General features: G+C 35.2%; 1 non-coding gene across 1 annotated transcript; it reads right to left on the bottom strand.

Moving 5' to 3' along the window:
• Positions 1 to 13,222: 13,222 nt before the first annotated feature.
• Positions 13,223 to 13,329, bottom strand: LOC141715669 (small nucleolar RNA R71). Its single transcript, XR_012572422.1, has one exon. It is a non-coding gene; the product is annotated as a small nucleolar RNA R71 (small nucleolar RNA).
• Between the last annotated feature and the right edge of the window lie 9,681 nt (positions 13,330 to 23,010).

The raw sequence follows: 23,010 nt of genomic DNA, 5'->3' as shown, positions 1-23,010 counted from the left end.
CTGAACCTCGAAAATATTTCGGGGGCTTAACTCTTGTTGAGCCAGCACTGCAGCAATGACTTGCCCAGAGGTGTTGGACCTTGAGGGGCACAACACCCCTATATCAAAATGCTAACTGGTCTTGTTTAATTAATAGAGGCCTACAAACGAAACAGTCTGTTTAGTTCTAGAACTTGGAAGAGTATTTAACACAAACCAAGTAAACTCATTATAAAATTTTATTTTTTAAGTTGTTTTAGGTTAATTTTTCTAAAATGATCTTTAGAACGAAACAAAACAGAGTATGTTAATCAAAAACAAAGTCAATTTTTTTGATTAAAAGATGTAATTTCCGGATATGGAGTCATTATCATGCTCGTCTTAGAACCAACACGTTACTAGTAAATGAGATTAATTGAACATCAAGATTTCGATCAGTGACAAATCATAGTATAGGAAAGAAGCTAGTAGGCTCTACTCTAACATTTAAACTTATATCTTAGATCATCAAATGCTACGACTAGTCAATGATAGTGGTTCATATTGACAGTCATTGTCGCAGAATGGTGCTCATGTGACATGGTAATTATGTACTCATGGTAAGCCTTTATTGTATGTAATATTATACTCCCTGAATACTTCGTATTCTTGACTCTTTTTAAGTTAAACTCCAGATGACAGTTTGTATAACTCGCTTAACTAGGCTTGTTGGCTATCATTATTACTATCTTAAGTTCTTTAATTTAAAGTCTTGTCAAAGTAATCTCTAAACTCCTTTGCAAGCTAACTTTTCTTAACTTGATATATGTATTCTCCCTATACAAGAACCTTATGTTGATTTCAGTTTTCTTGTTTGAGTGTGATATCAGGCCTCTATAATACATTAATATTCTCGATATATTTTATAGCAATTTACACTTTAAGTCCCCTTTATTTTCGCGTGTTGTTGTGTGCACTCTATAATATTTCTATATACAATTTGTATCACTTAATTACGTATACTCTCACAATTAACACCCATGCCCTTTCCCTCCAAGTTTGACCGTCAACTAAACTAACGATAGCCACCGATAAGTTAGTAATTTTAAGAACAAAAAATATGATATATATATATATAATATTAAACATTTGTAATATAATTTTAATATTAAAATAAATTAGGAGTAGACATTAAAATGTAAAAGTACTATATAATCGATATATAAAAGTTTAGTGCAATTTTATATTTTTTATTTTAATTTTAAAATATAATAACATTATTTATATTTAGATTATAAAAATTAAAACAGATATGTATTTATATTAAATATATGTAATATAAATTAAAATGATAAATATATTACAAATCAAACTTTAAAAGTAAAAAATATATCATAATAATTTTTTATTATATTTTTTAAATTATATTAAACTTATATTATAATCTAAGTATTAAAGCAAAATTTCCTAATTTACCCTAGTCAACCGTTAGTCGACTGTCATACTTAACGGAAAAAGGGACATGTGTTGTTGGTTTTGAGAGAATACATAGCTAAGGATGTAAAATGTATATAGCTATATTATCGAGTGCGAAGTGCAATAAGGAAAAATCAACACAATGTAAAGTGCAAATTGGTTTATATGTGTACAATGCACTTTGCCATTTGCGTACTAGAGTTTTAAATCTCTCACTTTGTATACGTGCACTTAAATATTTTTTACAATACGCATAATTCCATCATTATCAAACTTTTCTCAGATTTAATAGCTTTATATATGTCCAACAATTAAGTCTTTTAATTAAATTTAATGATATAAACATGAAGCCCACCTTCATCCATAACCAACCCATTATTATTCACTAAAATCCTAACTTCTTTATCACAATTCCTCTAGCTAATCATCAAAACTAGTAGCTTGATTCTTGTTAAACATGTCATAAAAGAAATATGTCAAAACGTTCTCATAACCTGTTGTGCAAGACATGCATGTATATAACGAGACTAAGTTACCTTGAAAATCCTAAGAATAAGTTGTATGATAATCTCATTGTATTTTGTAATTGTATTTCTTGAGTCTGTAAAAATGCTAAGTAGATTAAACTGGAGAACTTTTCTATGAACATCCATCAAGCTAAGGAATAAACTCTGAAAGAAGATCAATCCTGATCATGACTCAGAGAGAAGTGTAGAAGTTTGGAGTTGAATAATGTTGTTCTAAGAAAAATGTTCTAAGTCAAATATCGACAAGTCACAGATGAAGGAATATAGAGAAGTTTGTCGAGAACTCTAAAATGGCTCGTAGAGAAGTCCCCAAGAGATATAGACAAGTCAATCTACATGTAGAGAACTTGAGATATCGACAAGTCAAAAAGTCCATGTAGAGAACTAGAGATATCGACAAGTCAAAAAGTCCATGTAGAGAACTGGAGTTATCGACAAGTCAAAAGCTTATATAGAGAACTGGAGATATCGACAAGTCAAAAAGTCCATGTAGAGAACTGAAGATATCGATAAGTCAAAAGCTTATGTATAGAACTAGAGATATCGACAAGTCATTCTACTTGTAGAGAACTGGAGACCTCGACAAGTCAAAAGCCTATGTAGAGAATTGGAAATAACAATAAGTCATTTTACTTATCGATATGTGACATTTTTACATAATAAAAGAGATCTCGATAAAAAACTTCAGAATTTAGAATACGGACAACTTTAAGATCCAATATTATCAATCAACAAATAATTTTATAATCGAATTGGAAAGCCTAAAAATGCAGTTCGAAGAATACAAGATCAAGGGTCAAGGTGAACCGGATAAGGGAGGGTCACAGACCTAGTAAATTCTGCACAGATATGTTGCACTAGAAATGGAAATAGACAAAGGAGTTTTAGAAAATGTGCTAGTCTATTTTAGTGCAAGTTCTGTAAACCGTGCATATTGATCTATAAAATATGTCACGGGTCCTTTGTTTAGAAGTAACAAATTGATCTTGAAGATCTTGTAATTATCTCAAAAGAAGTAGTTGAGTTCTTATTTTCAAGAACACGGATGTGTAGCAAGACAAATTTGATTTAATACAAATCAAGTGAGTTTTTGATATATTGCTCATGTTTTTATATTTAGTCTTTTATCACTAAAAATTCATCTAGCTGTTTAGTTCCACAAACACTCACAGTCCTAACAAGTGGTATCAGAGCAAAATATGAAAATAAACAGATTAAATCTTGGAAGTATGAGTGCATAAAAACTTAGTAGTATCAAGATCCATGTCTTTGACAAAGCGAACTACACCTTATGGAAGAAGAAGATGATATTGTTCATCAAGATGGTTAATCCAATATATATTGAAATTCTTAAGCATGGGCTCTTCATTCCTATGGTAAGGGTGCCTAAAGTAACAGATGGTGATATGGTCATTCTCTGTCACTTTTCTCCTAAAGATCCATCTACATACACTGGACCAGAAAAGAAGAAAGTTTCACTTGACAGTACCTTGCAACTCATTCTTATTGAATCTCTTGATAATGTGATGTACAACAACATTATCAACAATGAGTCGGCTAAGCAGATCTGAAAAAAGATAGAGATCTTGTGTGAAGATACTGAAGAGGTTAGATTAAACCAAAGAAGGATTTTGGTCTTACAATATAAGGGTTACATGGCTAAACATAAAGAAGGCTGTTAGGAATATGCCATAGGCTTGATGATAAGTTCACCAAAACACCTTAGTCGATTTAATTTAATGTTTTTGTAGCTCTCAACGGATGATTACTTTACATCTATTGAGAGAGTAGCTTATGTCTTAATAAGTTTTGTAACACATTCCTGCATACTACAATACCTTAGAGATCTAGAAGTTGTAGGATATATAAAGTCATGTTGACTACTAGATTGATATGCAAAATAGGTTGGCCAATTGTATATATTAGATTCCCTGTAATTTTGCATAAGTGAAATGGAGTTAACCGTTATGGAAGACTTTCAACGGATGGTTATACAAGGCTTCAACGGATGATCCAAGTCACATTCAACGGATGATCTAATGAAGTTTCAACGGATGATCCAACACAGTTTCAACGGATGATCCAATGAAATTTCAACAGATGTTCTAATTCAAATTGTAGTTGATAGTGACTTGACAGTCACATAGACAAAGACACTGGATGGAGAAAATCAAAGATACTGGATGGAGAAATGAAGAAGCATATGATTAGACAAAGACACATTTTGTTTTATTAGTTTGTCCTATTCACTTGTATCTTGGTAATATATAAATCAAGAATAGTGTTAGATATATTTGAGATGTCATGTCTAATATGTTCATATTTAGTTTTCACATCTTAACAAACAGGAAATATCAGTACTTACTGAAATCAGTACTTACTGGAAGTCAGAACTTAAGGTCATATCAGAACTTAAGGTTATGTCAGAACTTAAGTGCGGGAGGACTTACAGTTAAGGAAGGAAGCTGATTTACAGGATAGAAGATCGAGACTAAAACAAAAGAAGATATGCATGGAAAAAGTTAGAAGATAATAAGACTTGTATAAGATATCTGATTGATATATTTTAGGAGACATAATTATATTTCATATCAATTAGAAGTTATCTTGTAACTGTGTACTATATAAACACAGACATAAGTTTACACTATATGTGTTATCATTATCGAGAAGATCATACATTGTAACCTAGCAGCTATTAGTGATATTTGTTCATCACTGAGAGAGAACAGTTCCATTGTAACAGAGTTTATTATATTGAATATATTTGTTAACTGTTACTTGTATTCGAAATTGATTTGATTGTATTAAACACTGTATTCAACCCCCTTCTATAGTGTTGTGTGACCTAACAATTGGTATCAGGGCTTATCTGTAAACACACATACAGTAAAGATCCAAACAATCATGTCTGAAGAAGAACAAACTCCAACCAAGCCCACTAAAACTGAAGAAACTCAAAAGACTCAAATCCACAGTCGATATGAGACTATTAGGGTTCCCATACTGAGACCTTCTGAGTATCCCATATGGAAAGTGAAGATGGTTATGTTTCTGGAAGCTACAGATCCAGAATACCTTGATAGAATTAATGAAGGACCACATAAGACAACCAAGCTCTCTGTTGTAGTTGTAGATCAGCCAGCAAAGTCCATACCAAAGGAGAAAAATGAGTATACAGCTGAAGATATCTCATCCATTGCCAAGGATGTAAAGGTAAGGCATTTACTGCATAGTGCCATTAATAATGTCATGTCAAACAGGGTAATTCATTGCAAGACTGCAAAGGAGATATGAGATGCTTTGGAGACAAGATGCCAGGGAACTGATGCAATTAAGAAGAACAGGAAGACTATACTCACTCAAGAGTATGAGCACTTGTAACGACTGGGAAATTTATGTTTATATTATATCATAATCATAATAAATAAGGTGTGTTAATGTGTCATTTATGTGTGATTATCTATTAAACCCTAATTGTTACGTGTTATGTGCATTATGTGTCATTTCTGTATTTTCAAGATATTTTTCAGATATTTTATTGTGCATTCATCGCTTTATTTCAAACGTTTTACAACCCAAACTATGATTTTTAAGCCAGTATTTCAAATAAAATAATGGGCCTTATTTTTCATCAAACGGCTTTTACCATCGCATTATTCTGAACATCTAGATATTTTATAAATTTTCTCGTTTTACGAAAAATGACTTTTCCGGGCCCCATTGGGTGTCAAAAACCCCACAAAAATCACATTTTTATTTTTATAAAATTATAGGACTTTCATTTATATTATTTCTTTGCATTTTTGCAATATTCACAATTTTTGGGAAATTTTGGCATATATTTTGCATATATAAAATATTTATAAATTAAATTTTAATACTCAAAAATTATAAAATTAGGGGCCTATTAATTTTAAACAGTGTAGAATTAGGGCCTTAATTTTAATTAGGAGTATTAATTTTACTACTATAAATAGCCTAATTTTTATTTAATTAATCATAATTATTAATTAAAATCAGAAAAATACCCAAAATTCTCTGCAGTCGGGTTAGGGTTTGTAATTCGGGTCAAGAAATCGAGCAGTGATTCTGATCAGTTTCCGGCATCGTTTACAGTCATGTAAGTACTCAAAACGAAGTTTTTGAAGTGTTCTTTCGGTTTGTATCATCAATTTCATGTTTAAATGAGTATATTTTTTATTTCGATTCTAGGGTTCACAACTGTGATTTGGGGATTTTAGTTCTAGGGGTTGTTGAATGATTTTGATGACTGATATAGATTCTCTGTGTTGCAAGCAATCGATTGGTACTAATTAATTGAACAAACGATACTTAAATCGATGAATTCGATTTCTAGGGTTTATGTCAAATTTTCAAAATACAACTCGATGATTTCTGTGAATCTGTGGTTCCTGAAAGGTTAGGGTTATGATTGTATATGTTCTTAGCTTTGATTTGCACTATTAAACGTTCAATTTCATGTACGATTCTGCAAATTCGATTTTTTGGCCGGAGTTCATGATGGTTTTGATCGGAGATAAAGTTTCAGTGATGTTTTTGGCATGTTTTGGTCGTAGTTGAGTTGCTGCAGTTGTGTGGAATTGAAACCCAGTAAAAACCACACCAAACGGTGTTGTTTTTGGCCTGATTTTGACTCGCCGGAATCCTGGCCGGTGGCCGGATTCTGGAAAAATCCGGTCATGTTCTTCATGACCCGGATGGTGACCCGGTTGACCCGTTTGTCAACCCGGTTTTGATCTGTTTTGTCAGATGGTTGGTTTCTGACATATGTTTCTGGATTTTTAATTTTAATTTTATTTTATTAATTTTGAAAATCAGATTTATTTATTTTATAAATTGATTAATTAATTATTTAATTAATTGATTTATATTATAAATAATTCTGAATTATTTTCTAAAAATTAGATTGAATTATTTTCTTAATTATTTATTATTTATTTATTATTTATTAACTATTTATTAATTATTTAAAAATGATTAATTATTTTGATAATTAATCAAATAATTTTCAATAAATCATAATAAATTCATTTTAATTCCAAAAATTATAGAAAAATCATTTTTAATTATGATTTTTCTTAAATAATGATTTAAAAATTATTTTTGAGTTTTAAAAATTAGTAATAATTATTTATAGTGAATAAAAATTGGAATTATCAGTGTTTAATTGATAATAATTCAACCGTTAGTCCGATTCGAGTGAAACGAACGCCTGTTGACTCAGAAAAATGAATTCTTTTCATTAAAAATAATATCAAAGCTTAATTTCTTCTAGAAATTAGTTGATTTTGTTACTTGTTTGATTATCAGTCGCAATGCGTGCCGAGACGAGTCCGAAAAATTCCGGAAAAATGAGAAACGAGTCAGATAACGATCAGTTGAGCGATTAGTGAGTCGATTTTGGTTCTAAAAATTATTTTAACTATAAAAATGATTATGCGCTTATGTGTAGTACGTGGTTAATTGAGTCTTATTTGCTAATAAATAATACATGAGTCAGTCATAAGCGCATGGGTAGATGTTAGGAACGGTGTGAAGTCGATTCAAGATGCAATTGAAGTACGAAATGACTTAACCAGTTTATTTTGCTAACAGAAGCTAAGCCAGCCAGGCAGGTTGAGTCGATATTAGTCAAAGGTGATAGACGAAAGTGATCTAATTACAGTGAATCGCGCAGAAGGCAAGTTTTCCCCTATTCTACTTTCAGAATAGTGACACTTCTTCAGATGTTTATCACATTTGCACTCTATTGATTCTTGTTCTTATTCACTGTTACACACCTGCTATTCCTTTGTTCATATTTCATTTCGATTCTTGATTTCTACGTTCCTTTGAATTCCTGATTCATATTCCATTGATGAGACATTAAGATTGATATATTCTGGTGTTTAGAATATATCAAAGCATACCGATTGTTCCGGTTGCTAAGCGATGGACTGGATAATGCTACTTTTTTAGGATTGAGTGTGTCTTAATCCTGAGGACCGGGATTTGACCGGTGCCTCGACATGGGCCGTAGTGCTTGGGTACCCGACTGGATCTATATATTAAGATATAGATCTGCATTATATTCTAACTGATCAGCAGAATATAGATGCGAACTTGTGTCCAGTTTAGTTTATTTGTACTCGCTAGTAATGGCCTTCTTTCTATTCTCGTGGGGTTTATATCTTTGCAGATATACCCGGGATTACGGATTCACTTAAAATGCTTTAACACTGTTTATATTTTGTGGACTTGTTGAGCAATTTTTGGCTCACCCCTTTTTGTTGTTATTCACCTTATTGTTTTCAGTTAAGAAGGAATATGAAACCCATCAGGACTCGAGTGGTAAAGAAGCGGGTCAAGCCTCGGGATCCTCTCATACCCAAGGTGTTGATCCCAATCCAGGAAGAAAACTTTGAGTTGCCCGAACAGGTGGAGTGTTGATAGATAGTGTGTGTGTTTGAATAAAAGTTGAACTTAGTTTAAAATGAATTAGACAATGGTCTGTAATAAAGAGAGCTTGTGAGATTTTGAATTTGGTTTTGTAATAAAGTAGTTAGTGGTTCTTGTTTTCATACTTCAGCCTAAAAAGATCCTGATTAGTGTCTAAAGGGGTTTAATTTCATTTCTTTATTATTTGTTAATCAGATTGTACAGGTTTAGTGATTAGCTAGTAACCCCCAGACTTATACCCCGGGTCTGGAGGGCGTTACAGCACTTTGACTCAAAAGCTGATGAGTCATTAACTGGCTTATATGACAGGTTTGTCAAACTCTTGAATGATCTGTCACTGGTGGACAAGGAATATGATCTTGAAGATTCAAATCTAAAATTCCTCTTAGATCTTCCTGAAAGTTGGGATTTGAAGTATACTACTATAAGAGACAAATATGCTCTTGATGAAATTTATGGTATGCTTAAGACATATGAACTTGAGATGGATCAAAGGAGCAAGAGACATGGGAGAAAGTCAAGGATAGTTGCTCTTAAAGCTGAGGAGGAATACCCCAAGGTGGCTGTCTCAAAGAAAGGCAAAGGAAAGGCTCTCATCATAAAGTCTGATTTAGAATCATCAAGTTCTGATTATGATGATTCATAAACTGAAATTTTACCTGAAATAGATGCGGATGCAGAGATGATGAAATTGTGTGCTCTTATGGTGAAGGGTATCACAAAGATAGCCTATAGGAAATTCAGAAGGGGAAATAAGTTTTCCAAGAAAGGTGGAAGTTCTGATAAGAAAGGGTTCAGAAAGTATGAAGGCAAAAGTGCAAAGTCTGACAGAGGAGACAACTCAAATGTCAAATGCTACAATTATGGTGAAAGAGGCCACATATCTCCTGAATGTAAGAAAGGAAAGAGTGACAAAGGCAAGGCACTTGTCACAAAGAAGAAAAGCTGGACATACTCTTCAGATTCTGAAGATGAGGTGAATTATGCTTTAATGGAAAATACTGATGGCAGCCCTGAAACTGCTGAATTGAAGGTACCTCAAACAATTTATGCTTTTCATACTAATGATATGAATGAGTTGAGATTATATCTTAAAACCATGTTTATTAGTTACAGAGATCAAACTTTAACATGTGAAAGATTAACTTCTGAAAATCTTGCTTATACGAAAAGTAATGACTATTTGGAAAAAGAGTTAGTTATGTTCCATCAAACTCAGAAAGAAAGAGATGATGCTTTTTATGTTAGAGATGAATTGCTAAAATTGAATTAATGTCTAAAAACTGAGTTAGAAAAAGAAAGAGAGATTATCAGGACTTGGACTAACTTTGGCAGAACAACTCAGAACTTATTAAGTAGTGGAAACTGGAAAGAGGGCTTAGGTTATGGAGATGATAAAAGTGAAAAAGGAACTGAATAAATTAAGCCAATTGTTGTTAAACAGACTGCTAAGCCAAAGGTAAATCCTGTTAAGTTTGTAGCTAAAACTATAAAGTCTGATTCTGAAAAGATGAAAGAGTCTGTGACAGAAGTTAAGGAAAAGTCAAATTCTGACAAATTAGAACATGATAAACCAACTGAAGTTAACATAGGCTTAATGACTAAGAAGCAGCTTAAGCATAAACTGAAAGAAATAAGGAATGTCAACAAGGTAAAGGCAGCTAGGGAAAATAGGAATAGAAAGGAAGGTGTGAATAAAAGCAATAATTATATGCCTGTTCCTAATTCTCCTAGAAAGAAATATTATAATTGTGGAAACTCTAACCATCTTGCTTTTTTTTGCAGGAAGAATAAGAATATAAACTCTTTACCTCCTAAGTCAGGAGTTAAGATTCAGTCTGTTAGGTTTAAGCCACAAAATCCTTATTTTCATTGTGGTAGTTTATGGCATTCCATTTATACTTGTAAGGAATATCATAGTTTGTACTATGATTATTATCAAATAAAACCTTCTTTGAAGAAAGTTACTTTAATTCCTTCTAGTGTAAAGTCTGATGCAAAGTCTGATATAATTTCTGATAAACAACATGTTAGCATAAACTCTGATATTAAATCCGCTGCAAATGCTAACAAACTTAAAAAGACCAAAGGGTCCAAGCAAGTCTGGGTCCTTAAAACTAACCATTAGTGGTCTTTGTGATTGCATGACAATAGGAAAAATATCCTAGTACTGGATAGTGGATGTTTAGGACATGTGACTGGAAATAAAACCCTGCTCTCAGACTTTATGGAGAAAGCTTTCCCAGGAGTTTCTTATGGAGATGGAAACATGGGAAAAACTCTGGGATATGGCAATATTAATCTTGGGAGTGTCATCATTAAAACAATAGCTCTTGTATCAGGATTTAAACACAATCTGCTAAGTGTGAGTCAAACCTGTGACAGAGGTTATCATATGGATTTCTTTGAAGAACACTGTGAAGTTGTAAGCAATTCTACAGGAAAAGTGGTTCTGAAAGGTTATAGGCATGGTAACATTTATGAAGCCAGACTTTCAACAAGTACTGATAGTTCTGTAATCTGTCTGTTGAGTAGAGCATCAGTTGAAGAAAGCTAGAATTGGCACAAAAGACTCTCTCATTTAAATTTCAATAACATAAATGAGCTTGTAAAGAAAGATCTTGTGAGAGGACTGCCAAAATCAGTATTTGCTCCTGATGACCTTTGTGATTCATGTTAAAAGGCAAAACAAAGAAAATCTTCTTTCAAGAGCAAAACTGAGTCATCAATTCTTGAGCCTTATCACCTACTTCATGTTGATCTATTTGGTCCAGTCAATGTCATGTCTATTGCAAAGAAGAAATATGTGATAAGTGGATTTTATATCCACTTGGAATGCTTTATTACAAGCTTACATTGGTGTTTTGGACTCAAGTTGTTGGTATTTTGATGTGTTTTTGTGTTAATGCATTTCAGGTATCAGTTAAATGAAGAAAAGAGCTTTTAAAGGAAATATAATGAAAAGTGATCAGAATTAGAAGCCAAGGCCATTGTCAAGTTGTAGATAATCTCAATAGCTTCGCGTGGGCAGTTGAATCGCCTAATTCTGACGAGTAGAACTCAAGTTATGGCCAAAATAAGATTCATCAGAATATTTTTCCCAGTCAGTAGCTGAGCGCCCGCTCAGGAGAGCTGAGCGCCCGCTCAGGAGAGCTGAGCGGCCGCTCAGGGCGCGGCTGGTCGCTGATTTCGCTGAAAAAGCCTTTTTTGAGTAGAATTTGACGATTTTAAGGGTCCAGGTCCACTAGGGGCGTATATATACTTAAAAAAAAGGGTTTTCATCATCCGGGAAGATTGGGATACCAAGGAGAAGACCTAGAAGCACAGAACAACTCCGAAAAAGAAGATCTTGTTTTCAACTTGTGATTCTTTGAATTAGTTGTAACTTTGGATGCTCATTTTCGTTCTTGTTGAACCTAGATCTCGTTTATTCGTACTTTGATTATTATTTAGTTTATTAAGACCTTGTTTATACCATGCTTTCATTGGAACCCATGGTGACGATGAGTTCGATTATGAGCTAATCGTTGTCATGGGATTCTAGTGGATTTACTTATGGATTTTAATAGTTAATTGTTTCGATATCTTGGTGTGTGGTGATTGATTGATATCCTAGTATTGGCTGTGCTTATTCGTCTTATATGCATAGCTAACATATAAGATAGCGTGTTAATCTCTATTGAAGCGACAATGAATATAGAGGTTTAGAACTTGCCATGCTAGCATAGGTTCATGTATGTGTATACATGATTCGTAGGTAACTCTAACCGTTTTACTTGCCCTATGTAATCAAGATAGATAACTTGTTCTTAAACCGTTATGTTGTCAAATTCTATAGACATATAGGGTCTCAATATAATTGGTGCCTATTCAGCTTCTATCTCTTTTGTGGATGTCTGGTAGAATGGTACTCGTGCAACGAAAGTTGGTGTTTATCAGTTTCGTGTTATCTGATTAGTGTCCTCACCATCACATGCTAAGGTTAAGAACGAGAAGGCTATTGAATGAAGTATATAATGAAGTTAGAATCCCATGTTTGTCATATATAGTAATTCAACCTCAATTCTCGTAGTTAATGTTATTTAGTATAATCTCTTAGTTTAATAAAAACCCAATTTGTTATTTGTCTTAGCATTGAGCGATAACCATACATTGTTGCATAAATTGAACTTAACCTAAACCAGTCTCTGTGGGAACGAATCTGATTTATATCTTATACTACTTGCGAACGCATATACTTGCGTGAATATTAGCGCGTGTTTTCGCCCTAACAAGTTTTTGGCGCCGCTGCCGGGGACTCGGTGTTAATTTTTAGTTTATGTGCTTGTCATCAGTGGTCGTTAAAGTTCAGTGACTCGGATTCTTTTACTTTCACGGTTTACTTGTTTGTGTTTCAGGTACTCATTACAATGGGAGATCCAGCAGCACGAACGAAAGCCTTGATGGATTTTTCTCAACCCAAGATCAATGACATTCAATCTAGCATTGTCCGGTCAACTATCACAGCTAATACCTTTGAGATCAAGCCTGGAATAATTCAATGGGTACAGACTTCAGTCCAGTTTGGGGGTTCTCCAACGGAAGATCCCAATACACACATTAGGGATTTCATTGAAATATGCGACACCTTCAAGTTCAACGGTGTTTCTGAAGATGCTGTGAAGCTGAGACTGTTCCCATTCTCTCTGAAGGACAAGGCTAAGAGCTGGTTACACTCTCTACCAGCTGGTTCGATTACTACTTGGGAAGATCTTGCTCAGAAGTTTCTTACTAAATTCTTCCCTATGGCGAAGACAGCTGCACTCAGGAATGCTATTACTCAATTTGCGCAGCAAATGGGAGAATCGCTAAGTGAAGCTTGGGAGCGCTACAAGGAGATGCTTAGGAAGTGTCCTCATCATGGAATTCCTGATTGGATGATCATCACTTGTTTTTACAATGGGTTGGGAGCACAGTCCAGACCCATGCTCGATGCAGCATCAGGCGGAGCATTATGGGCAAAGAGCTATAAGGAAGCTTATGATCTAATTGAACTGATGGCTGCTAATGAATATCAGTATCCAACCCAGAGATGTCCAAAGGGCAAGGTAGCAGGAGTACTTGAGGTGGATACAGCTACGGCTATCACTGCTCAACTAAAGGCGTTGTCTATGAAGATCGATTCTCTGGCTAACTATGGTGTTAAGCAGATAATTAGTGTTTATGAGCTGTGTGCAGGTCCGCATACGACAGAGCAATGCGCTATATCTAGCGACTCAGCTCAGTTTGTGAGCAACTTTCAGAGATCGCAACAACCAGTTCCAGACACTTATCATCCTGACAACTGGAATCATCCTAACTTCAGCTGGAGCAACAATCAGAATGTGATGCAACAGCCGTTCCAGCCGTTTGGAAATAAGCTGTTCAACTCTCTTGGTTTTCAGCAACAACTCCAACTTCAACAACAAACTCATGATGCAAGTCTATCTTTGAATAAAAAATCCGAATTAGAGGAGTTGAGGCTTATGTGCAAAAACCAGGCTCTTATATGCCAAATCCAAGCTGTTTCTATAAAGACTTTGGAGAACCAAATAGGGCAAATTGCTAATGCCTTATTGAATCGACCACCAGGAACGCTTCCTAGTGATACAGAAGCCAATCCAGGAAAGAGGAAAGTTGAAGAACATGTGAACGCCATCACCTTAAGGTCTGGAAAGGTCGTAAGCCCCCAAATTCAGCAAGACGAAGAGCCAGAAAAATCTCAAGATTCAGAAAATACAGTTGTGGCTGAAGAAGATGTGCAGAAGGAAGTAGAGGTGGAACCAAGGAAGACTACTGTGGAACACACTCCTCCTGAGGGTAATACAGGGGAGAAACAGATTTATCCTCCACCTCCTTTTCCTAAAAGGCTGCAGAAGAAAAAGCTGGATAAGCAGTTTGAGAAGTTTCTGGAGGTGTTCAAGAAACTTCATATCAACATACCTTTCGCTGAAGCTCTTGAACAGATGCCTAGCTATGCGAGGTTTATGAAAGGTATTCTCTCTCGAAAAGTGAAGCTCGATGACTTAGAGACCGTTGCTCTAACGGAGGAATGCAGTGCTGTGCTGCAACAGAAGTTGCCTCCGAAGCTTAAAGATCCTGGAAGCTTCACTATTCCTTGCACCATCGGAAACTTGTCGTTCGACAAGTGTTTATGTGATTTAGGAGCTAGCATCAATCTGATGCCCTTATCTATCTTCAAGAAGCTTGGTCTGCCTGAGCCAAAACCAACATATATGTTATTGCAACTAGCTGACCGTTCCATCGCTTATCCATGAGGTATAGTGGAGGATGTCTTGGTCAAGGTAGATAAACTCTTCTTCCCTGCTGACTTTGTAATTCTTGATTTCGAGGAAGATAAGAAGATTCCCATTATCTTGGGAAGACCATTCTTGGCTACAGGCCGAACTATGATCGATGTGCAAAAAGGAGAGCTTTCGATGAAGGTTTACGATCAAAAGGTCACTTTTAATGTGTTCAAGGCAATAAAGTTACCCACAGAAAAAGAAGAGTGCTTTAAAATAGAGCGGGTCGACTCAGTTTTTGAAGATGAAGGAGGAGTAGAACAACTGCAGGTTTTGAATGCACCTCCGTGGGAGAAGAAGTTGGATATGCCATTCGATTCTCTTGGGTTAGCAGAGCTGAAAATATCTCAGGAGTGTTTTGAACCATTTACTCAAGAAGCTCCCATACTTGAGCTCAACCGACAGCCAGATCACTTGAGTTATTCATTCTTAGGTGCACCCCCTGACAAGGGGTTGGGATATATCTTTGATGATGTAGAGGGTAGCCGAACGGATCCTCCAGTGCCTATAGAGGGTTCTTCTCATGTGCAACAGGTAGTTGATAGGACTGGTGTTGGTGACGAGCAGTACAGGCGAGTAATTAGGCGTTTGGAGGCCATGCACGACATTCACCGTCATTTTGCTGAAGATTTGACACACGCTTTCGGTACTATTTTCCGAGACACTAGTGGCGAGGTTGATTGGCCACCTGATCCTCCACCCGAAGAGGGTGATCTTTCCGACGACTAGGTATGCCTGAAATCCTTATTATTACCTTCAATGAGGACATTGAAAATTTTAAGTTTGGGGGTGATAATGTAAGGATTAGTAGTGTGTGTCCATATAGATTCATATAGATTTATGTTGCATGTTTAGTTGTAGTTCATTCATATTTTTGATGATTGTTCATTTAGGACATATTTGTTTGTTTTTATGTAATTTCATATAGTTGCATTTGCATGCATATTTAGCATGATCTCTTAAGATGAACTATGATATTTGATAAGTTGATGTTGATTTCAGTGTGGTGATGAAGAATAGAGGGATGTTTAAGTCCTAATGAATTGATTTGCATGCCAGAAACAAATATTTTCACAAAGTCTTATAGGGTTGCTTTTGATCTAGATCATGATCATACTTGTTTGTTGTTGAGATTTAATCACTTGGTTATATTTAGAATTTGTGATATTCTCGTAGTGACGTAAAAACACTGATTCTTTTTATCTGGAGAAAAACTTGGATTTCATTGCTAGTTGTTGTAAGGCTAGGTGTCAAATGGCTAGTAGCCGGCTCATATTTTTATGAGTAGTCTAGGGTTGAATGAGATGGAGTGAAACGCACTCATTCAGAAATTGTTGAAAAAAAGGAAAAAAAAAAAAGAGAAAAAAAAAGAAAGAAAAAAAGTATGTGTTTATGCACAATTGATCAAGAGTGAGCTCTTTAATACTCGAGTTATTAAGTTCTAGGGGACTTTGTGCCTAGTGACCAAAGGCTTTTATAGTCTGGGATCCGCTAACCTAACGCTCGCTACATGGGTATTATTGTATAAGTCTTTTGGGACCTCATTCATTGCACGATCAAATAAGCATCTTTGTTATGTGTTCAATAATAGTGTGAATCCTTGTATAACTCTAGTAGAAAGGAGGTGTTGTGACTCATAATGTGTTTATTGTCTATTCTGTTTATAAACTTTTGATTGTTTCGATGATAGATAAATTATGGTTATTGATCTAGTATCGAGAGTATATCTGTTAAGCATCCACACACGCACATTTCTGGTTTGTGAGTTGGTTTGTGGGATTTATTTGAACTCTGTTTAAAGTCATTGCATTTTTAGAGGCATTGGTTTATTCATTTGGTTATGGTTATTCTGAGGGGATCGATTGCATTGTTATTTAGTTGCATTCACGTAGTTGCATTCATGCATTAGGTTTATTTTGTAGTTTTGAGTCTGTTTATGCTTGAGGACAAACATCGATTCAAGTTTGGGGGTATGATAAGTGGATTTTATATCCACTTGGAATGCTTTATTACAAGCTTACATTGGTGTTTTGGACTCAAGTTGTTGGTATTTTGATGTGTTTTTGTGTTAATGCATTTCAGGTATCAGTTAAATGAAGAAAAGAGCTTTTGAAGGAAATATGATGAAAAGTGATCAGAATTGGAAGCCAAGGCCATTGTCAAGTTGTAGAGAATCTCAATAGCTTCGTCGTGGGCAGTTGAATCGCCTAATTCTGACGAGTAGAACTCAAGTTATGGCCAAAACAAGATTCATCAGAATATTTTTCCCAGTCAGTAGCTGAGCGCCCGCTCAGCAGAGCTGAGCGCCCGCTCAGAAAGCTGAGCGCCCGCTCAGAAGAGCTGAGCGGCCGCTCAGGGCGCGGCTGGTCGCTGATTTCGCTGAAAAAGCCTTTTTTGAGTAGAATTTGACGATTTTAAGGGTCCAGGTCCACTAGGGGCGTATATATACTTAAAAAAAAGGGTTTTCATCATCCGGGAAGATTGGGATACCAAGGAGAAGACCTAGAAGCACAGAACAACTCCGAAAAAGAAGATCTTGTTTTCAACTTGTGATTCTTTGAATTAGTTGTAACTTTGGATGCTCATTTTCGTTCTTGTTGAACCTAGATCTCGTTTATTCGTACTTTGATTATTATTTAGTTTATTAAGACCTTGTTTATACCATGCTTTCATTGGAACCCATGGTGACGATGAGTTCGATTATGGGCTAATCGTTGTCATGGGATTCTAGTGGATTTACTTATGGATTTTAATAGTTAATTGTTTCGATATCTTGGTGTGTGGTGATTGATTGATATCCTAGTATTGGTTGTGCTTATTCGTCTTATGTGCATAGCTAACATATAAGATAGCGTGTTAATCTCTATTGAAGCGACAGTGAATATAGAGGTTTAGAACTTGCCATGCTAGCATAGGTTCATGTATGTGTATACATGATTCGTAGGTAACTCTAACCGTTTTACTTGCCCTATGTAATCAAGATAGATAACTTGTTCTTAAACCGTTATGTTGTCAAATTCTATAGACATATAGGGTCTCAATATAATTGGTGCCTATTCAGCTTCTATCTCTTTTGTGGATGTCTGGTAGAATGGTACTCGTGCAACGAAAGTTGACGTTTATCAGTTTCGTGTTATCTGATTAGTGTCCTCACCATCACATGCTAAGGTTAAGAACGAGAAGGCTATTGAATGAAGTATATAATGAAGTTAGAATCCCATGTTTGTCATATATAGTAATTCAACCTCAATTCTCATAGTTAATGTTATTTAGTATAATCTCTTAGTTTAATAAAAACCCAATTTGTTATTTGTCTTAGCATTGAGCGATAACCATACATTGTTGCATAGGTGCATAAATTGAACTTAACCTAAACCAGTCTCTGTGGGAACGAATCTGATTTATATCTTATACTACTTGCGAACGCGTATACTTGCGTGAATATTAGCGCGTGTTTTCGCCCTAACAATATGCTATGGTTATAGTGGATGAGTTCACAAGGTACACTTGGGTGTACTTCTTGCACAAGAAGAATGAAGCTGCATCTACTCTAACTGATCATGTCAGAAAGTTGGATAAGTTGGTCAAAGATTCTGTTAAAATTATAAGAAGTGATAATGGCACTGAGTTCAAGAATTCAATCATGGAAGAGTTTTGCAAAGAGCACGGAATTAAATAAGAATTTTCTGCACCTGGAACTCCACAGCAAAATAGAGTTGTAGAAAGAAAGAACAGGACTCTCATTGAAGCTGCACGAACTATGCTTGATGAAGCAAAGCTGCCAACCTACTTTTGGGCTGAAGCTGTGCAGACTGCTTATTTTACACAGAATGCTACACTCATAAACAAGCATGGAAAAACACCATATGAGATGGTAAAGAAAAAGAAGCCAAATCTGAAATACTTTCATGTATTTGGTTGTAAGTGTTTTGTTCTTAAGACTCATCCTGAACAGCTGTCAAAATTTGATCTAAAAGCTGATGAAGGAATTTTTGTTGGATATCCACTTTCCACAAAATCCTTCAGAGTCTACAATTTAAGAACAAGGGTTGTCATAGAATCTATCAATGTATCTTTTGATGATAAGAAGATTACTGGACTTCAAGATGTCAATGATCATGATCAGCTGAGATTTGAAAATGAAGACTTAAATTCTGATTCTGCAAATTCTGATTACTTAAAATTTGATCTTGTAAGTTCTGACGGGTTAAGTTCTGATGTCATTGAAACTGTGGTAACAACTCCAAAGGAAAATGCACTTATCCAGGGGGAGCAAGCTGGAAATCCTACCACATCTCAAGAGTCTCAGGAAGCATCAGAACCTGTCACTGGCTCTTCAAGTTCTGATTCATCTAGTTCTGATGAGCCAAATTCTGATAATTCTGGAAATACTGATACTTCAAATCCTGAAGGATCCAAGTCAAATTCTGAAGTCTCAGAGAGCATAACTACAGGGGGAGCATCAGAAATGCTGATGGAGACAGCATGGATCATGAGGGAGGATCCAATTCTAGAAGTCAACTTCAATCTGCAAGGAAGTAGACCAAATCATATACACCTGACTTAATAATTGAAGATCCTGAAGCAGGTGTCAGAACTAGAACTGCAACATCAAATGAATATCTCTCTCGTTCTTTTCTATCTCAGAATGAACCAAAGAAAGTGGAAGAAGCTCTTCAAGATGCTGATCGGGTGCAAGCAATGTAGGAAGAGTTAAATGAATTTGAAAGAAATAAAGTCTGGACCCTAGTGCCAAGACCAAAGAACAGATCCATTATTGGCAGAAAAATGGGTGTTCAGAAATAAAACTTACAATGATGGCATAATTACAAGGAATAAAGCAAGGCTGGTTGCTAAAGGCTATTCTCAACATGAGGGTATTGATTATGATGAAACATTTGCACCAGTTTCTAGATTGGAAGCCATAAGAATCTTTTTGGCTTATGCTGCTCATAAAAAGTTTAAAGTCTTTCAAATAGATGTGAAAAGTGCTTTTCTTAATGGAGAATTGGAAGAAGAGGTCTATGTTGAACAACCTCCAGGCTTTGTAGATTCAAAATTTCCAAATCATGTCTACAGGCTTGACAAAGCACTTTACGGCCTTAAGCAAGATCCTAGAGCATGGTATAAGACTTTAGCTCAATTCCTTCTAGAAAGTGGATTTCACAGATGTACAATTGATAAAACACTGTTCTTCCTCAACCATGGAAAGGACCTACTTTTGGTACAGATATATGTTGATGATATCATATTTGGTTCCATAAATGCCAAACTCTGTGAAAGGTTTGCAAAACTAATGCCGTCAAGATATCAAATGAGTATGATGGGAGAACTCAACTATTTTATGGGAGTTCAAGTCAAGCAAAATGAAGAAGGTACTTTTATCTGTCAATCCAAGTACACCAGAAATTTACTGAAGAAATTTGGAATGCAAGATTGTTCAACTGCATCCACTCCCATGGCCACTGCAACCAAGTTAGATAAAGATACTGGTTCATCAGTAGATATTACTAACTACAGAGGTATGATTGGCTCTTTACTCTATTTAACTACAAGTAGACCTGATATCATGTATGCTACCTGTCTTTGTGCAAGATTTCAGGCTGATCCAAGAGAACCTCACTTAATAGCTGTGAAAAGAAATCTCAAGTACCTCAAGGGTACAGCTGATCTAGGATTGTGGTATCCTAGAGAATCAGATTTTAAGATAATAGGTTACTCAGATGCAGATTTTGCAGGATGCAAAATAGACAGGAAAAGCACTAGTGGAAGCTGCCAATTTCTTAGAGGCGGATTGGTTTCTTGGTTTAGCAAGAAATAGAAGTCAATTTCCATATCAACTGCAGAAGCAAAATATATTACTGCAGGAAGTTGTTGTGTACAGATTCTTTTGATGAAGAATCAGTTACTGGATTATGGGTTAGAATTTTCTAAAATACCTATTTACTAGGATAATCAAAGTGCTATTGCTATGACAGGTAATCCAGTTCAACACTCAATGACAAAGCACATCAGCATTATGTACCATTTCATAAGGGAACATGTGATGGAAGGTATAGTGGAATTGCTTTTTGTTCCAACAGATCAACAACTAGCAGATATCTTCACAAAATCACTATGTGAAGCTACTTTTACAAGACTGGTAAATGAACTTGGAATGGTTTCAGGTTCTTTCTCTAAATCTGCTTAGTTTTTGTTCTCATGCATCAGACTTTATGATCAGTGTTTACAGATTGTCTTATCTTCATGTAGTTTGTGCATAAATTAAAATTCATTAAATACTGATTGTTATCTGATGTGGATCTATATACTCTGATAAGTGTTTTGAATGTTCTCTGACAATTCAATCCAATGAGGATAAGTATGCCAGATGCTGACCTAGTAGTCTTTAACATACTAGAAATCCCATGTTTGAATTAGTTGTTTATGTGGAAACTCATTAACACAAGCAAATTCTGATATTGAGTTTAGTCAAGTTTACTTTGTGTATCTTATTACTAAGTCACAAATTAGATTCTTGCTTCTTATCTGTCAAATTCTGATGTCAATAAATCTTAAGGATGTATTAAATATTGATAAGCCTCAATTATCAAAAGAAAAGAAAAGAAAAGAAAAGAAAAGAAAACTCAGGTACTCCTTTGAGATCTAGAGTAAATATGTGAAAGGGAAGACCCAAGTGCATTGCTGGTATTAAGTAATATGTATTAGAAAAGCAAATAAATTTTTCTTGGTGACTTTTCACATTCTCTGATTACTGGAGAAATACTCTGATAATAGTATAAATTCTGATAAGCAGTTGTGACTTACACTGAGAAGCCACAAAAGGAATTTCAAAAGATGCATAAAATGAGCACAAACAGTTGAGGTGGACTCGTGCATAAATTTGTTCAATAATAGAATTCATGATTGATGATAGATATTAAGCACTTTTCTTAGTTATGCCTTATTTTTAAGATGTATTGAAGTTTATCAGACTTTAATCTTTATCTGATATTCTGCTGAATGCACACACTTTCACTCCATATGAATGATAAAAATTATTGTGGTGATTAAGTTGTTTCTGACAAACAGTTAAGTGTCATATGCATAAATTCTGAGGACCAGTTCTGATGGAAGTTCTGATGATTAAACTCTAAAGAAAACAAGTCAGTATTTGTATGAAGAATTACAGAAACAAACATTCACTTTTTGAGTACAGAAGCCATATTCTGATGACCATTAAGTTCTGATAATAGTCAAGTTCTGATGTAAATCCTGATGGAAACTCTGATGCTTACGTGGCATTATTTATTTAGTTGACTTATTTGTGGTAAATACTGAACGGTCATATTTAATCAGAATATAATTAGGTGAGATAAAAACAGTCATAATCATTAAGGGTTAGTGGTAAACGTGTCTGTCCTGAAAAACTGCATGTGCACGATAATTATTGTTTATTTCCTATGCCCATTAACTCCTGCTTTAACTTTTTACCGACTGTTCACACGTTGCCAGGTGTAAATTGTCTGCCATGCTTAAAAAATATAACTGTTGAGTGGAGAGAGTATATATATATATGAGAGTTACAAGATTTTCTAATCTTTTACTTATTTTTCTATTCTTAATCTTCTTATTCTCTCTCTCTCTCTAATATTCTCTGAAGCGTTTTCTTACAGGACTTTTATCAAACACCTTGCCAACACTCTCTTTCTCACTTAATTTCTTACAGAGATGGCACCAATAGACTTGATTTTCAATGGAGCTAAGTTTGTTCCTAACAACTACTCGTCTATTCTTAGCAAAGATGAAGCTCCATCGGAACTTCACTTTATTCAGGATTTCCTTGCTAATTATGATATTGGGTATGCTTTGACCCAACCTGAAGCAATCTCTGGAACCCAAGTGCTGGAGTTTTGGAGAAGTGGAATCTATGATGATGGTGGTGCTCAAGGGTCCCCAAGTATCATCTTTACAACAGGGGAGAATGAGCATGTCATGACTTTGGCTACAGTTCGCCAAGCATTGCAACTACCTGAGAATTACATTTATTCGACTGTTGAGGAGCCAGTTCTTCAACAGATGATGGCTAGTCTGGGGTATGAAAAGACATTGGCAAAGCTGGGTCAATTGAAGAGACCTTATATAAGGAGGGATTGGAGTTTCTTCTTTGACTGCATTACAAAGGCCTTCGCCAAAAAATGTTCTAATTTCGATACAATCCCTATACTCAGTCAACAAATCGGGTATGCTCTCATTAATCAAACTGATTTTGATTATGCAAGTGC

This window comes from Apium graveolens, chromosome 3, assembly GCF_009905375.1.
Source record: "Apium graveolens cultivar Ventura chromosome 3, ASM990537v1, whole genome shotgun sequence".
Taxonomy (NCBI): Eukaryota; Viridiplantae; Streptophyta; class Magnoliopsida; order Apiales; family Apiaceae; genus Apium; species Apium graveolens.
The sequence above is the reverse complement of the archived record's forward strand: the minus strand, read 5'-3'. Positions and strand labels throughout refer to the sequence as shown.